Source organism: Suricata suricatta, chromosome 2 (genome assembly GCF_006229205.1).
Source record: "Suricata suricatta isolate VVHF042 chromosome 2, meerkat_22Aug2017_6uvM2_HiC, whole genome shotgun sequence".
NCBI classification, from domain to species: Eukaryota; Metazoa; Chordata; class Mammalia; order Carnivora; family Herpestidae; genus Suricata; species Suricata suricatta.
In genome coordinates, this window is record NC_043701.1 from 83,008,809 (window position 1) to 83,024,698 (window position 15,890).

General features: G+C 39.0%; 2 pseudogenes; both read left to right on the top strand.

Annotated features, from left to right (window-relative positions):
- Positions 1 to 9,398: 9,398 nt before the first annotated feature.
- LOC115306734 lies at positions 9,399 to 10,139 on the top strand (annotated as a pseudogene).
- A 420-nt stretch (positions 10,140 to 10,559) lies between these two features.
- Positions 10,560 to 11,658, top strand: LOC115275234 (annotated as a pseudogene).
- Positions 11,659 to 15,890: the final 4,232 nt, after the last annotated feature.

A 15,890-nucleotide genomic window follows, 5' to 3' on the forward strand; every position in this document is an offset into this window, starting at 1 on the left:
GGAAGTGAGGCTGTGCGCTGTGCCATCTGGAGTGAAGTCCTATTGTTTCAACTTTTATCTAAATCTTTCCTGTGAAGAATTACCATTTGTTTCTGACATGTGTAATTACTTTTTCTTGGCCTTTAAATGTGAGATCACTGCAGGGAGTGCCTGGGTGGCTCAGTCAGTTAAGCCTCTGACTCCTGATTTTGACTCAGGTCATGATCTCACGGTTTGTGGGATTGAGCCCCATGTTGGGCTGTGCACTGACAGTACGGAAGCCTGCTTGGGATTCTCTCTCCCTCTCCCTCTGCCCCTCTCCTGCTCTCTCTTTTTCTCTCTCTCTTTCAAAATAAATATTTAAATATAAATAAATAAATAAAGTTTGAGATCCTTGGGTTTCTGTTGTGCTTTTACCTAAACAAGAGTCAATCAGTCATCTTTTCACAGACTTACATACGGATAAGTAGAAGTACTTATTCTAAGCACTTTAATGGTCCTTCCAAAAAAGAAGTATTAAAAAATAAAACACAGTTTCTCAATGGTGGCATTACACGTCACCAATTATCAACTTTGTTTTAGGATAAAAGGATAGAGGACATTAAAGAATTTTTGATGCTAGTTTCATTTAAAAATTTTATATTTATATTAGTCATTCAAATTCCACTCTACTTAATACTAGTTCAGATTACATATTTATAAACATGGTATTGGGTCTTCTTACACAGTGAATGGCAAAGATATTTTCCCTCTAAAATCCAAAATAGTACTTTAAAGAAATTTAGGCCAGGCTTGCCTGGGTGACTCAGCTGATTAGGCATCCAACTCAATTCAGGTCATGATCTCACAGGTTGTGAGTTTGAGCCCCTCTTCAGGCTCTGTGCTGAGAGCTCAGAACCTGGAGCCTGCTTCGGATTCTGTGCCTTCCTCTCTCTCTGCCCCTTCCCGGCTCACACTCTGTTTTTCTTTCTCTCTTTCAAAAATAAACATTTAAAAATTTTTTTTAAAAAGAAAAAAATATAGACCAAAGAGCTCCAGTGATATCAGCTCTGTAATATTCCATATAGCTCAATCTCTTTTAAAGATTGGGTTCATATGTCTCTACATTGATTTTCAAATGACTAGGGTATTCTGTTCTCCATAGAGGAGGCAGCCATCTAGCAGCATAGGAGTTGGCCAAAACATAATCTACATTTGCCCAGGTGCAGGGAAGTGCCTCAGGGATCTAGGACACAGGCTGAAGGACATTTTGACAGGTGTTCTCCACTGCTCAGGTGGGGGGCGGGGGACGGTCACTATCCACACCAGTCACCTCAAACACACTGGCTCCTTTCATCTCTGATATGTTTCCACTCATCCTAGAAATCTACTTTCCAAGTAAGTCCCTGGAAAGGCAATTGCAAACTTCTTTCGCATCATTCTCCTTGGAATACCTCCTGTGATTTTACAAAGCAAACCTAACCATGGTTCATAAGCCTCTTTTTTATGACTTATATTGCTAAGAAGGCTCAGTTCAGGGATTAACATATTAAATGTAATTGCAGATTTCCTTTGATAAAGCAAATAGTTTGTTTACACAATCCACCAAGTACCTCTCAATTCTAGTTTAAGATATTATTTCTTAGTGCTTAAAATATGCAGATTTTGTGGGGAATTATTCTGCTTTCACTGCCAACATTCTCTATGTTCAATTCAATCAGTTGTCCACACAGGCAGGGTTTTGCTTTTGTTTTTGAGGTTTTTTTTTTTTTCCTACATATGTAACATGTTTCTTGGGCTTGTAAACGTGATATATATGTACCATAGAACATTTGAAAACTAAAGAAAAGAGAAAGGAATAAAAAGTGCTTATAATCCCTTTGCCCAGGGATAATAAAATTTGACATTTGGGTATATTTCTTACTTTAATTGCCTATCATTTTACAAGGTTTCATCTACATTCTTTAGAGCAATCATGGTTTCCAAAACCTCTCTTGTCAGCTCTCAAATTTATATCAGTAGAGTAATACATTTTCCTTGGCTGAAGTGGACCAAGGAGTTGAAGCATCATGAGTGAGAGGAAAGAGAGAAAAGAGAGCTCAGAATCTTTTTTTCAGTTATGAACTTATTACACCAAAGAATTAAATGGCCCCCTTCAAAGTCATTCCCAGAAGCTTCTCCTCTCCTGACTTAATTATTATCTGATTCTTCTCTCAGAGAAGAGAAGATTTATAAGACTTAACTCTCAATATTATTGTCCAAGTCAGCACAATTCTTTTTTATCTTGCATTTGGATACAATGCCACCTCTCATTTTATTTTGCAGTACCAGGCTACCCCCTCATTACTTTCCCTGATTATGAGGCCTCTGGGTTTCCCCTCCTTGCCACTTAAATCTCCTCCTATACTAGGGACTACATACATTAGCCTTGGGCAGCCCTGGAGACATGAAATAATATGGATTGATGCTTGTCAAAAGAATAATTGAATACAAAATATTCTCAAGATGGAGACTAATCTGAACTTTGGAAAAAAACTACAGATTTTTAAAGTGCAACTCTAACACAGTTACATACACAGTAAAATATTATCTATGAGATCCTGCTAAAACCATTTGAATAAACAGAACAACGTGTGTGTGGTATAATTAAAGTTATATGTGAATAAAAGGTGTATCAGTAGAATCCATGTTTTCAACAGGAATTAAAAAACAGGCTGTCTAAGAAATATCATGGTAAATGTTACCATATTAAACAAACTTATCTGGTCTTAAACTTGATGAGTCACCGAGTGATACGTTGGTGGTGAGCTTCCCATTGTTTGAAAAATTGGAGCACTGGATGAACTTTCAGCTGCCAATGGGCATAGGCATCAACATTTGCCAATTGGATCATGACAAATATTTAATAGTCTGCTAAAAAAAATACAAAAATGAATCAACATTTCGTAATTGGTTATTTATAAAAAAATGAAAACAAAACCAAACCAAATGTATACACACACACACACACACACACACACACACATATGTATGTGTGTATATATTTTTAAGTATCTTAAAAATGATATAGTGATTTTTGATGTTTTTATCTTATAATATGAATAAATCAAAAGTTACCAGTCCTATGTTAGTCTCTCATTTTTATTTCTTTTTTTTAATATTTATTTATTCTTGAGAGAGAGACACACACACACACACATGAAATGTGAGTGGGAGAGGGGCAGAGAGAGAGAGACACATAATCTGAAGCAGGCTCCAGGCTCCAAACTGTCAGTGCAGAACCTGACACAGGACTCAAACACACGAACCATGAGATCATGACCTGGGTTGAAGTCACACACTTAACCAACTGACCACCCAGGCACCCCACTGTTTTGTTTTGTTTGTTTGTTTTCAGAAAATTAACTGCTCTATAAATCCCAAGGCCTGGGAACCATTAGACTGTCTGACTTTCATAATTTCTCTGAATTCTCATACTACACCATTATATATATCTAGATAATAAATGTAATTAGGATATAACTTTAATTTTTCTGTAAAAGCCAATACTATAGTCTTAAAATTCCTTACAAGTTGTTTGCTAAGTGACCAACAAGGGGTACATGAAAGACACTCAACATTTGTTGGGAGTTATCTGAACTCACTGTAGAGTGAAAATTTCTGGTGAGGGTACGGCAAATTTGCACAGTCTCTTGCCCCCAGACAGCTCCCAAAATCTACCCTCTTGAAACTTTCATTTCTGCTTGGGCACCAAACCTCAGAGTGCTTTGCTGATTAGTGTCAGGAATGGACTGTCCCCCTGCCCTGTCCCTGAGGCATGATCGCACCTGGTCAAGGAAAAGATGAGTAAACTAGATACACCCTAATGCAACATATAATTTTCCCTTAAGCAATTAACTGATAACTGACTACCTTCTGGGCCTGGACACCTTTGTAAAAGTCACTACTGCAATAAAATGTATCAATCATCTTTGGGACTGTGAGAGCAGGCATTATGTCTCCTGAGAATCCTATGTTTCTGGGAACTTTCTCTTAGAATTATAAACAGCCTAATGACCCTTACTCATAAAAGACTGACCTTTACTAAACAATGCTGTTTGCCTCTTGGTTAAAGATCGCTTCCTTAAGGCTAGACCTGAGGTTTTGTAAAAAATACCATGACAACATGAGTGCCTATAGCTAAGTTTTTTATGACAATCATTACTACTAGAACTGTAACTTCTGCAGAACCCATGTCCTGGAAAATTGTAAAAATTATCTATGAGAAATCATTTACTGCTCTTTCTGGTCCTTGTACCTTTCACCATAAATAAAGCTTGAGAACCAGACAGAGCGGAGATGCCTGCCTGGTGATTAGAAAGAAACTTGAGGCTCTTTCACTCTCTCTCACTGAAACCATCCATCCTTCAGGGAAACCCTGGACCTGCTGGAGCTGGACTCGGCGAACATCACTAATCATCAGGGAAATGCAAATTAAAACCACGACAAATATCAGTCATACCTGTTAGGATGGCTGTCATCAAAATAAGAGAGAAGTGCTGACAAGGACGTGGAGGAAAGGAAACCCTTGTACCATTAGTGGTAATGTAACTGGTATAACCATAGTGGAAAACAGTTTGGAGTTTCCTTCCTCAAGAAATTAAAAAACAGAACTACCATATGTCCCATAAATCATACTTCTGGGTTCTATATCCAAAAGAAATTCAATAACTAGCTTGAAGAGATATCTGCACTCCCATGTCCATTCAGCATTATTCTCAATGGCCAAGATACAAAACAACCTAGTTGCACATCACTAGATATATGGATAAAGAAGATGGGATACGTGTGTGTGTGTGTGTGTGTGTGTGTGTGTGTGTGTGAGAGAATATTATTCAGCCAGGATGAAGAAGGAAATCTCGACATTTGCAACAATTTGGATAAAACTGAAAGACATTATGCCAAGTGAAATAAATCAGACAGGGAAAGATACATATGATATCTCACTTATATGTGGAATCTAAAAGGTAAGAGAGGGAACGAACTGATGGTTGCCAGAGGGGAGGTGTATGAGAGAATGGGTAAAAAAGATAAAGGGAATTCAGAGTCCATCTCTCTTGATGAACAATGAGAAAGGTACAGAATTGTTGAATCATTATAATGTCACTTGAAACTAACATTACAATGTATGTTAATTATACTTAAATAAAAAAAATAAAATTTTGAAACAAAACAATTAAATTGACATGAGACAGATTAACAGGAGACAATTAGGTTTAATGATATACATGCAAGGAATCCACATAAATGTGAAAGATTCCAAAGATAATCTAGGAAAATAAGATATGTATGTCATCCTAAACTAAGCAGAAGAGGGTGGAGGTCTGGGACTTCAAAGGGAAGGAAAGCAATTCAGAGAAAGATGAAAAAGAGTAAATGTCTGGTAAACAAGTATTTGCTGGGCCTTGCAAAAACAGTGGGACATAGAGAGGACTTGAATCAAACAGATCTTGCTTAGTTCCTTCCTATCTGCCATACCTAATTCATATTATACAATAGTTACCTATGGTGATGGCTGCCTTCCTGGGACAGGTCCTCCAACTAAATTCCTTTAGGCAATTAGTGGGAAGGGAAAAAAGAAAAATTTCTTGAGCCTTCTACTTCTTAAAAATAATCAGACTAAAATAATACACATACCAAAGAGATATATTTTGGGTGGCAGATTAAAAATTATTACAAATTGTATTTTATGATTATACTGGTATAAAGACAAATATATTAATATCATATATTAAAACTTTTCTTAGACTAAAATTTAGTGGGTTTTTTTTTTCCTTCTGATGGAAAAGAAATGAAAACTTCTTTGTGCGCCTTGGGCTCAAGGCTGAGATCAGTACCCTGGGCATGATAGCTGCTCAGTTGTTGAGTGGATTAAATGGAATTTAGGACAGCTGGACCCTGCCTCCCTCCTACTTAACTGGCTAATAATCATCATAAGTCCTGTATTTGTATATTGAGAGGGTAAAATCTGTTGAGTTTCCCTTTGTTTACTCAACTCCTTGTCTGAAATTCAATGACAGTTATGGTTTGTGCCATATCATTTCACCTGTTATTACACACATCTACTATCTTTTATTGCTTTTGTGATTGTTTGAAGTGTTAGGCTTATCACTGTGACTAGATTACAGAGTCCTTCAGGACTGGGACTTTATCGTATTCTTCCTTATAATGTTCCCAGCGTCTATAGCACAGGACATGTGACTAATATTTCCTGGTTACTTGTCTCATTGCACTTTTATGTGATTATACACATAAAACATATTTAAAAAAGTAAACTTTAGTCAATATATAGTTGAGCACTGGCTCAAGAGAGAAATGGCTTGAAAGGAGTTAACAGGTATTCTGAAGCAGGGCGCCTTGGCCTTTCTGATGTTCTGTCCCTATTTGCACAGCACGTGGCTAAACGAATGAGGCTACTTGAAGTCCGAGGTGACTCAGACCCTACCACACCACGTAGGAGGTCAGAATCCCACTGCAACTATACCGTATTTGTGCCGTCAGGGAGGAAAACTAATTTTACTCTCTACCTTATAGGTTCTAGGCTGAGACCTCTTTGTAATAAAAGATAGATTAAGAGGAGAAAACAGACTGAAGTTTAATAACATGCATACCTCCTTCCTATACACAAGGGAGAGACCCAGGGAAACTGAGTAACTCACAGTTTTGGGCTAATATGTCCCAAGCTACCACCTCTCCAGTTAAGGACAAAAGAAGATATTGACGTGGAGTGTAGGGAGTCAATTACAGGAGGTTATCAGGCAAAGCACAGTTAACAAAGGTAAGTAGTTACGCAGATTTAAGTCAATTGCTTTCTCCTTTGATAAGGGTTTCTAGAAGTTGAATCATTCTTCTTTTCCTGGTACAAAGAGGAGACACCTTGACAAATGGGGATTTTCCTTATACGTGTAAATATCTCTTACAAAAGGGTAACTTCTGTTGTTTTTCCTAAAAATAATCATCCTAAAATAAGCCTATGCCAAAGGGGCATATTTTGGAGTGGCAAATTCGGCCTCTCAGTGGCAAAGCTGCTGGAAAGCCTTCTCTGAGGTTTGCTGTAATTGCTGATGTAGAATTATTAACTAATCTTCATTGATATGCTAGATATGTTTCCTATTGGCTGGTGAGAGCCAATTACCAAATTAAGAGGAATTTTGCCAGACCATTGTAAAAGAGACCCATTATTAAAAATTAAATTGTATAAAATTATAAATAAATATATTAAAATAAAGGTAATAAATTGTCAAAACATTACATTTTACTATCATGCCTTCTTACATTTTATTGTTAACTATGTTTTTGAAATTATTTATGCCTACTATATGCATATGATGGAAACATACTGGTGTGCTACGTAGGCGCTCCCAGCTCTGTGCTCAGTACTGTCAAATTGGTAGCCTGAAATTGGCCACGATGAAAGTATTTACCCCCTGGAAATCAGAAAATGCTAAAAATCAGGGCTTTTTCTTTCTAAAGAGCTGAATGTTAAAGATCTATCACCACACTACTTTCCTTATCCTTCCTAAAGAGGTTCACGAACAAGTATCCCCAAAATGTGCCACTTTGGCAAACGGACAATTTTGAGCAATCAAGATTCAGCAGACTCAGAAATAACTTTCACCTCTTCTGTAAACTACCCAAAAGAATTATAGATAGGGGCCTGGCCCAGAAAGAGAAGCTATTACCAAGAGATAACACTTTTATCTGAATGACATATCTGTATGACAGGGCAAAAATCTAATTGCCGAACATCTGCTCTTCTTATCATCCTGTGAATCATCCTCCTCCCCTTTAAAACCTCAGGCCCTTATCCCATTCCTTAGCTGTGGATGGCCTGTATGCCTCAATTGTCTGGCTCGTCCTTGGGTCTCATATTCTTATGGACTGCCAATAAATATGTAATTAAATTTGTTTTCTATTAATCTGTTTTATGTTTGATTATAAGACCAGCCAGGGCACCTGAGCATTCGACTTCAGCTCAGGTCATCATCTCACGGTTTGTGGGTTCGGGCCCTTGTTGAGCTCTGTGCCGAGAGCTCAGAGCCTGGAGCCTGCTTTGGATTCTGTGTCTCCTTTGCTCTCTGCCCCTCCCCCACTCATGCTGTGTTTCTCTCTGTCTCAATAATAAAGAAATATTTTTTAAAAAATCAGTGATTATCAGACCAGCCAAAGAACCTAGAAAGATAGACTCTAATTGTTTTCCTCCCAAATGCACACACAGCGTGCGCGCATACACGCACATGCACACGCTATACACACAGCAGGTCTACACTGAGGACATTCTAAGGGGCTATGAAAATTCGTAGTCAACAAAAAATTTTAGTAAATATAGTAGGATCTATGAAATTGGAGGGATGCAATGGGCAAATGAGGAGAGGGAAAGAAAGCACGTTCAATTTGGCTGTATTCTACTGCTGGTATATATCTGATTTGCAGCTCCCAATTCTCTACATCTCCAACCAAAACTGTTACATTGGTATTAGGTCCTGACAACTCTGTTTGGTGACTAATTTGGTGAACTAATTTATGCTTAGTGATTCACAGTGCTTCAATGTATTATTTCTCCTAAATAAAATATTTTCATGTCCATAAGACTCTTCCATGCCCTATCTCCTATGAACCAGTGAGAAGAAGCCTAGTTAACTTCCCATAAACTATACTGCATTTTGTCTAGTGAGTTCAAAATGTCTAGAAGTTTTGAGATCTAGTCATTAGGTCAATAATAGGAGTGATTGCTCACTTACAGTGAAATGGGACAGTGAGGAGGGGCTAGGAAGTAGTGAACCCACGCGTGAGGATGGGTCTTGCTACTAACAGTAGTTTATCAGGTGGGCTACTTTAATACTTACCCTCTTTAGTAGTTGTTATCTTTGCCCCTATTTTACAGGTAAGAAAGCCAAGACTCTTAGAAATCAAATGACTTGTTGAAGACCACAAGATGTTAATTCTAAATTACTACTACATTGTAACAATTCACTTCATGACTTAGTGGCATAATATAGTCATGTTATTAAGTTAACAGCATGTGTGGACTTGGTATTTGGGAAAGGTTCAGCTGGCCCACTCTGTCTTGGGCTCCCTTATGAGGTTGCAGCCAGATATCAGCTACACTGAAACTAAAAGCTGGTCTCCCTCTCTCTCTTAAGACGTTCTGATATCAAGATATCTATCTAGGGGCGCCTGGGTGGCTCAGTCGGTTAAGCGTCCGGCTTCAGCTCAGGTCATGATCTCATGGTTCGTGGATTCGGGCCCCGCGTCGGGCTCTGTGCTGACAGCTAGCTTGGAGCCTGGAGCCTGCTTCAGATTCTGTGTCTCCCTCTCTGTCTGACCCTCCCCTGCTCACACTATCAAAAATAAATTAAAAAAAAAAGATATCTATCTATAGCTGTTTTCCAGCTGGAACCATGGAGGGTGCAGGAGAGAAGAAAAAGAAGGTCCCTGTTGTGCCAGAAACCCTCAAGGAAAAGCAAAGAAATTTTGAAATGTTGAAGATCAAGCATCTGAGAAAGAAATTTGCCAAAGATGCTTTGAAAGGCAAGGTGGAAGCTTCTCTGTGAAAAAGCCAGGCATCACCACGAGGAGTATAGGCAGATGTATAGAACTGAGATCCAAATGGCTAAGATGGCAAGAAAAGTTGGCAACTTCTACGTACCTGCAGAACCCAACATGGCATTTGTCATCAGCATCAGAGGTATCATGGTGTGAGCCCAAAGGTTCAAAAGGTGTTGCAGCTTCTTCGCCTTTGCCAGATCTTCAATGCCACCTTTGTTAAGCTCAACAAGGCTAAAGTTAACATGCAAAAGATTGTGAAACCATCTTTACCAAGGGGATATCCAAACCTGAAGTCCGTGAATACAATGATCTGCAAACCTGGTTATGGCAAAATTGACAAGAAGTGAATGGCCCTGGCAGGTAAAACACTGATTGCTCAATCTTTTGGTAAATATGGCATCATCTGCATGGAGGGTCTGAATAATGAGATTTGTATTGTTGGAAAACATTTCAAAGAAGCAAACAACTTTTTATGGCCCTTCAAATTATCTTCTTCACAAGTGGGGATGAAGGAAAAGACTATCCATTTTGTAACAGGTAGAAATGCTGGGAATAGAGAAGACCAGATCAATAGGCTTATTAGGATGAATTAAGGAATCTACCGTGATTATTTCTGTAATTTAGTCAGTTTAATAAATGACTATTTTCAAACTGAAACAAACAAACAAACAAACAAAAAAAGATATCTATCAACCTACTTACCGAGAGAGAGAGAGAGAGAGAGAGAGAGAGAGAGAGAGAGCGAGCACGAGTGAGCGAGCGAGCGAGCTTCTCCATGTGAGCTAGTCTGGGCTTCCTCACAGCATGGCAGCCTCAGGATACTTGGATTGCTTACACAGTGATTCAGATTTTGGCACAAGTGTTCTTACAATCAAGGGAAGTCACATCACCTTTTCTGATCTAGCTTCTGAATCACACGGTGTCACTTTTTGTCACATTCTTGGTTACAGGATAGTCATAAATCTACCTGTTTTCAACTAGAGGAGAATGTGATTACACCTCTTGATGTGAGAATGGCAAAGTTCCAGAAATACATGTGGGATGACAGATACTACTGTGCTCATCCTTGAAAATACAACATAGATGGTTATGTGACCAATCCAGAATTCAAAGCCTGTGTCTTCTCAGACTGCTCACTTTCTTGCACCATATACCATTCTCAAGGCTCTATATGTGCATTAATGTAGTGATCGTCCAAGGAAGCAGGCTTCTCAGAAGAGAGTAAATGAGGGGAAAGAGGCACATGACAGGGCCTATGCCACCTTTCCCACCCCTCCCTCACCTGCTCCTACAGCCCCGCAGCAGGGGATGCCCAGCCATGGCCGCCACCACACAAGGAGCACATCCTGCACTGCAGGTTCCGGAAGGATGACTACATCGGCTCCACACCCAGGTACACCACAGCCTGAGGGAGAGACCAGTTTCCTCTGCTGACAACAAAACATGTATTCTCAAACTGTGTTTTGGAGGAGTTGCTGTAGTTAACCAAGGGAACTGTCTTCCAAGGGAGTGAAAATCTGAGAGGCCAGTGCACCCTAAGACTTCTTGGACAGCCTAGGATTCTCAACAGAAAAGGGGATTTTGGACCGGTTTATGGCTGTCAGGCATTTTGGGGCAGAACAAAAAAATAAGGATTCAGATTATTCAGTTCAAGGAGTATCCCAAAGGCTGCCAAAGGTGACTGACTCAATCAAAACCACCATCATTCCTGCATGGTTGGAATCCAAAAGATCCTCGTCTTATGGCCCTACCTCTGTGCCATGCCCTTTGCCAGGCCTACATAGTGAACAGTGAGCTGTCCTGACAGCTGTACTGGAGGTTAGGGGACCCGGGTCTGAGTGTGCCTTCCATGCCGCCAGCTCTGCCCCGCTCACCTACATACAGGATCGTACTGTCAGTAAAGCCAGGTGACTGCGTACATGCTTTGGGAGATGCACATATTTACCTGAATCATCTTGAGCTGCTGAAAATGAAGCTTCAGCAAAACCAAGGCCTTTCCCCAAGTTCAAATTCCCTCCTAAAGATGACACAATTGACGACTTCAAGGCTGAAGACTTTCAGATTGAAGGGTACAATCCTCACCTGACCATTCCAATGAAAATGGCTGTTTGAAGTGCTTTTAAAGGACGGGTTTGAAGGCTATTCAGTATTTAGGAGTTGGACTGAATGCCCAGTGAAAGCTAGGTTGTCCTAAAGGAAGAATGAATGGGATCAAAAATCTACTGGTGAACAGCAGTTTTTATTCATTAACTTGTAAGGATGTTGCCAGGCAAAAATAACCTTGTTGGTTTTCTCAGTAACAAAAGCCCTCGAGTTTGGCTAACTCACCAAGTGCTGGGAGCCGCATCGGCCTTGCTGGATGACACAGTCACAGCAAGGAAATGGCAGACATTTGCACAGCTCCTGCCATGAAGCAAAACTGGTATCTCCTTCTACTATTGGCTCATGTTATGGGACTGCTGTTATTGCTTATCTCTCACAATGTTCCAAATCAAACTGATATGTCCCACACAGATACCTCATGGGGAGAAGCTTATTCCCACCTGTACAAAGAAGAATTTAGACAAAGCACTGCAGATATTTGTTGAAAGACTTCTAAAGAGCCTTACAAACCCAAGACATAGATAATAAAGGGGGTTTAAAAAACACAACAGTTCCTATTAACTCTGGCCCAGAGAAAAAGAGTCTTACTTAGAGATAAGAAACAAACAAGAGCTGGACATAAGTTACTGTACATAACTTTGCCAATTGGTGCCACAAATACCTTCCCTTACACTGATATCCGTTGTGAGGATGGGTAAGAGCGGTTAAAACTTAAACTCATAAACAAAGGCAGGCACATCTAGGGTCCCTATGGTGCTTACACCTTCAACATCAAATAACAAGGTTTACTTACTAACCAGCGCAATACCTTCTTCCTTTTGTGAGCCAGACAGAATGACTCCTTGCCTGAATCTTAGCATTATTGATAGAAACAAATGTGTTTGTTCTCACTGAGAACACCCTGCTATCTTCTTAGTTGTCAGATTTACTACTGGTTTAAACAAATGTATATGTTATCTGCTTTTCACTGAGCATATCGTGTTATCCCATTATTTGTAAAAATTAACTACCTCACCAAAATTAGAGTAGTTCTGCAAAAATGCCTCTGTAAAACCTGTTTCTGCACACTTTTCAAAGCATCTTATCACTGAGAATTATTTGGAGTAAAAATTCCACCTTTTTGATGTCATGTTAACACTTGATCTATAAATAAAGACACAAAAACCAACAAAGCAGAGATGCCTGCTTGGTGATCAGAAAGAAAGCTGAGACTCTCTCACTCCCTTTCACCGACAATATCCATCCTTCAGGGAGCCCTGGACTTGCTGGAGCTGGACTCTAGCAGCCAAGGATGTGTGAAAACACTGAGGTTGGAAATAAAGGCAGGAGGGTGAAAATTTATAGATACTTAGAAACATGTATGTGCATTTCAATCCTTAGAAACATATATGTGCAATTCAAACTTTTTATGAAGTTCAGTGAGTTTCAAGAATTACATATAAGCTATTCCCCTAAATGTGAGCAAGCTAAGGAAGAACACCAAGAGTCATAATAATGTACAATGTGGTTATAAACATTTAAAGTTATATTTGCTTTATATATTGCTATAATAAAGGAGTGTTCTGCAAAAAAAAAAAAGTAAATGATTCACATGGGTTAGTTATTAGTATTAAATTTTAATTACTTTTCCCTGAAGAACTGGTAAAAACTTGGTCTAATATGGAAAAGAAAATAGTTTTTTTTCTTTTCTCTTTTTTATGGATTTCACTTCTATGGGTCTTCAGCGAATCTTACCTAACATCATTCTGTGTTGGAATACTGTTACATGTATTCTATGAAACTATTCCTCATGTTCCCATGATTTCACTGTTTGCAGAAGATTCTCAGTTTTTCCAATGCACTTGGTCAAGGATAACTTTTAGTACTGCAAAGAAGGTATGTCTTCCCTGGAAAACACTTTACAAAATGCCTACTACTAGTATTTATGGATGGAGAATTGAATCTTTTTCTATTTGCCTGTCCATCCATTTTGGATCCTTAGGTCTGTGTTCTATGACTTAGTTTGACACTTTTGTTCCTTTTTGCAAAGGGGAGGTTTTAGAGTTTGTGCTTTATTGGGTAAAGTAACTTCCTGATGGGAACCCCAAATGAACAAGAACTGTACTCAGCAAAAATTCAGATGTCAGGTCATCTCCTGTTAATACCATGAACACCCCACCAACAAACACACATCATGTACTGTAGCTAAATGGCAGCTTAATAACTTCTTGCGCACAGATATGTGAGACACAGAAGGCTGGCACCTTGTCTTAGAACATTTAGAATAACAGATCAGGTCCTGGAAGAGAAACTTGGGTATAGGAGAAAGGCACAAGAATGAAAGAGTAGAATGTTGGCCAGTTACCAGAATAGAGACACTGTTAGGTAAAAGGAGAGGCTGCAATTCACAAAATGACATGGGAGCTCAAAGATCATCCCAGGCTCATTCACGGTGAGTGGGACCCAATGTCTGTACCACCAGAACAGCAAAGGAGAAAAAAGATGAAGACATTGAGACTAAGTGCTTAAAAGAGAACAAACCTGGGTTTTGAATCTCAAGTCCACCCCTGTATGCCTAGAATGATTAACTTCTATGGGCCATGGTTATCACCTCAAAAACACAGGTAAAAATAACTACTTTTTTTAAATCATTGCTTTCAGGACTACTGTGTCTGGAAATATTTGGAACCTAATTATCATTTCTTCTTCTTTAACCTCCACCCTTCCTCTGCCTTCCCTTAGGAGGATGAATCTCAGAAACAGGTTACAGCTAAGCCTATGATGTGGGATTAATGAGCTAAGAGACACTGGGAAGGCAGAGCCGGGGCTGACATATTCCACTATTACAGGAGGGAGGCAGAGAAACGCCACCAATAACAGCTGCTAAAGTGGACGATGGACAGTACCCATACATGTCTTAACAGAGACAGTGCCAAAATTATGTCAAGACATGGGCAAAGATGACTGTGACTGTGACATTGATTTTAATACAGTGCTTACAAACTGGAAACATTTTGTGTGTGTCTTAATAAGGACCTGGTTACAAAATCATGATCTGTCCATGTGATGGAATGATACATATCCTTTAAAAAATAAAGTATGTGCTAATGGAAATATCTCCAAGATATGTTGTTAAATCAACAAGCAAGCTGCCAACAGAATGTGGTTTCAGTTTGAGTGTTTGTATGTATGATGTGTTTATGTAAGGGTATATGATGACATATGCCTGGAAAATTCCTGGAAGTATACAAAAAACTGTCAATGGGGGAGGATATTGTGGAATGGAGTAGGAAGGAAGGATGTGCAGAGAGGAAGGCTTTTTACTTAAATTTCTTCAATCTATTGCTTGATTTTTTAAAAATTTATAAGCATGTATGTGTCTTGCAATGAAAATGAAATAAATTAAATGTTCATTAAACTACTTAGCAGAGAGAGAGAAGAGAGAGAATTAAAAAAAATACCCCAAGATAGTAAGAGATGATTAAGAAATTAAAATTCCCCTGGGCCTTTTTATGCTCAACATTTCCAGCAGAGGGTCCCTAGGACATGATTAACATGATTAAGCTTGTGCTGAACACAAGCAGGAAATAGGATAATGAAAATCATGTACATGACCTGAAGGAACCCACAGGTAGGATATTTAGAGAAAATGTCTGGATGTTTGTTTCATACTCATTTTAGCGGTTCAGTCCCAGCTGCCCATTAGAATTACCTGGGGAGTTTAAAACATTTACCAAGACCCACTGGCAAAGATGCTGACTTAATTGGGCTTGGGAGAGGATAAGCATGAGTATGTCTTAAAAGAACCCCAGGCAATTCTTGTGTAGTCAGGAGAGAAAAACACTCCTCTAAGAATGCTTTTTACCCTCTGGATAATCAAAATGCAATTCTTCACCATCTACTATATGCCAGGTTCTGTGCTATGCTTAAGCTATACAAATATGAAGTGATTTAAAAAACATTTAGGAATGGGCTAAGGAACTGAATAGACATTTTTTTCCATAATATTTTATTGTCAAATTGTTTTCCATATATGAATAGACATTATTCCAAAGAAGACATACAGATGGCCAACAGACACATGAAAAGACTCTCAACATCACTAATCATCAGAGAAATGCAAATCAAACCACAATGAGCTATCCCCTCACATCTGTTATCATGGCTAGTTTCAAAAAGATAAGAGATACTGAGGACCAAGTGTGTGCAAAGATATGGAGAAAAGAGATCCCTTGTGCATTGCTGGTGGGAATGTAAACTGG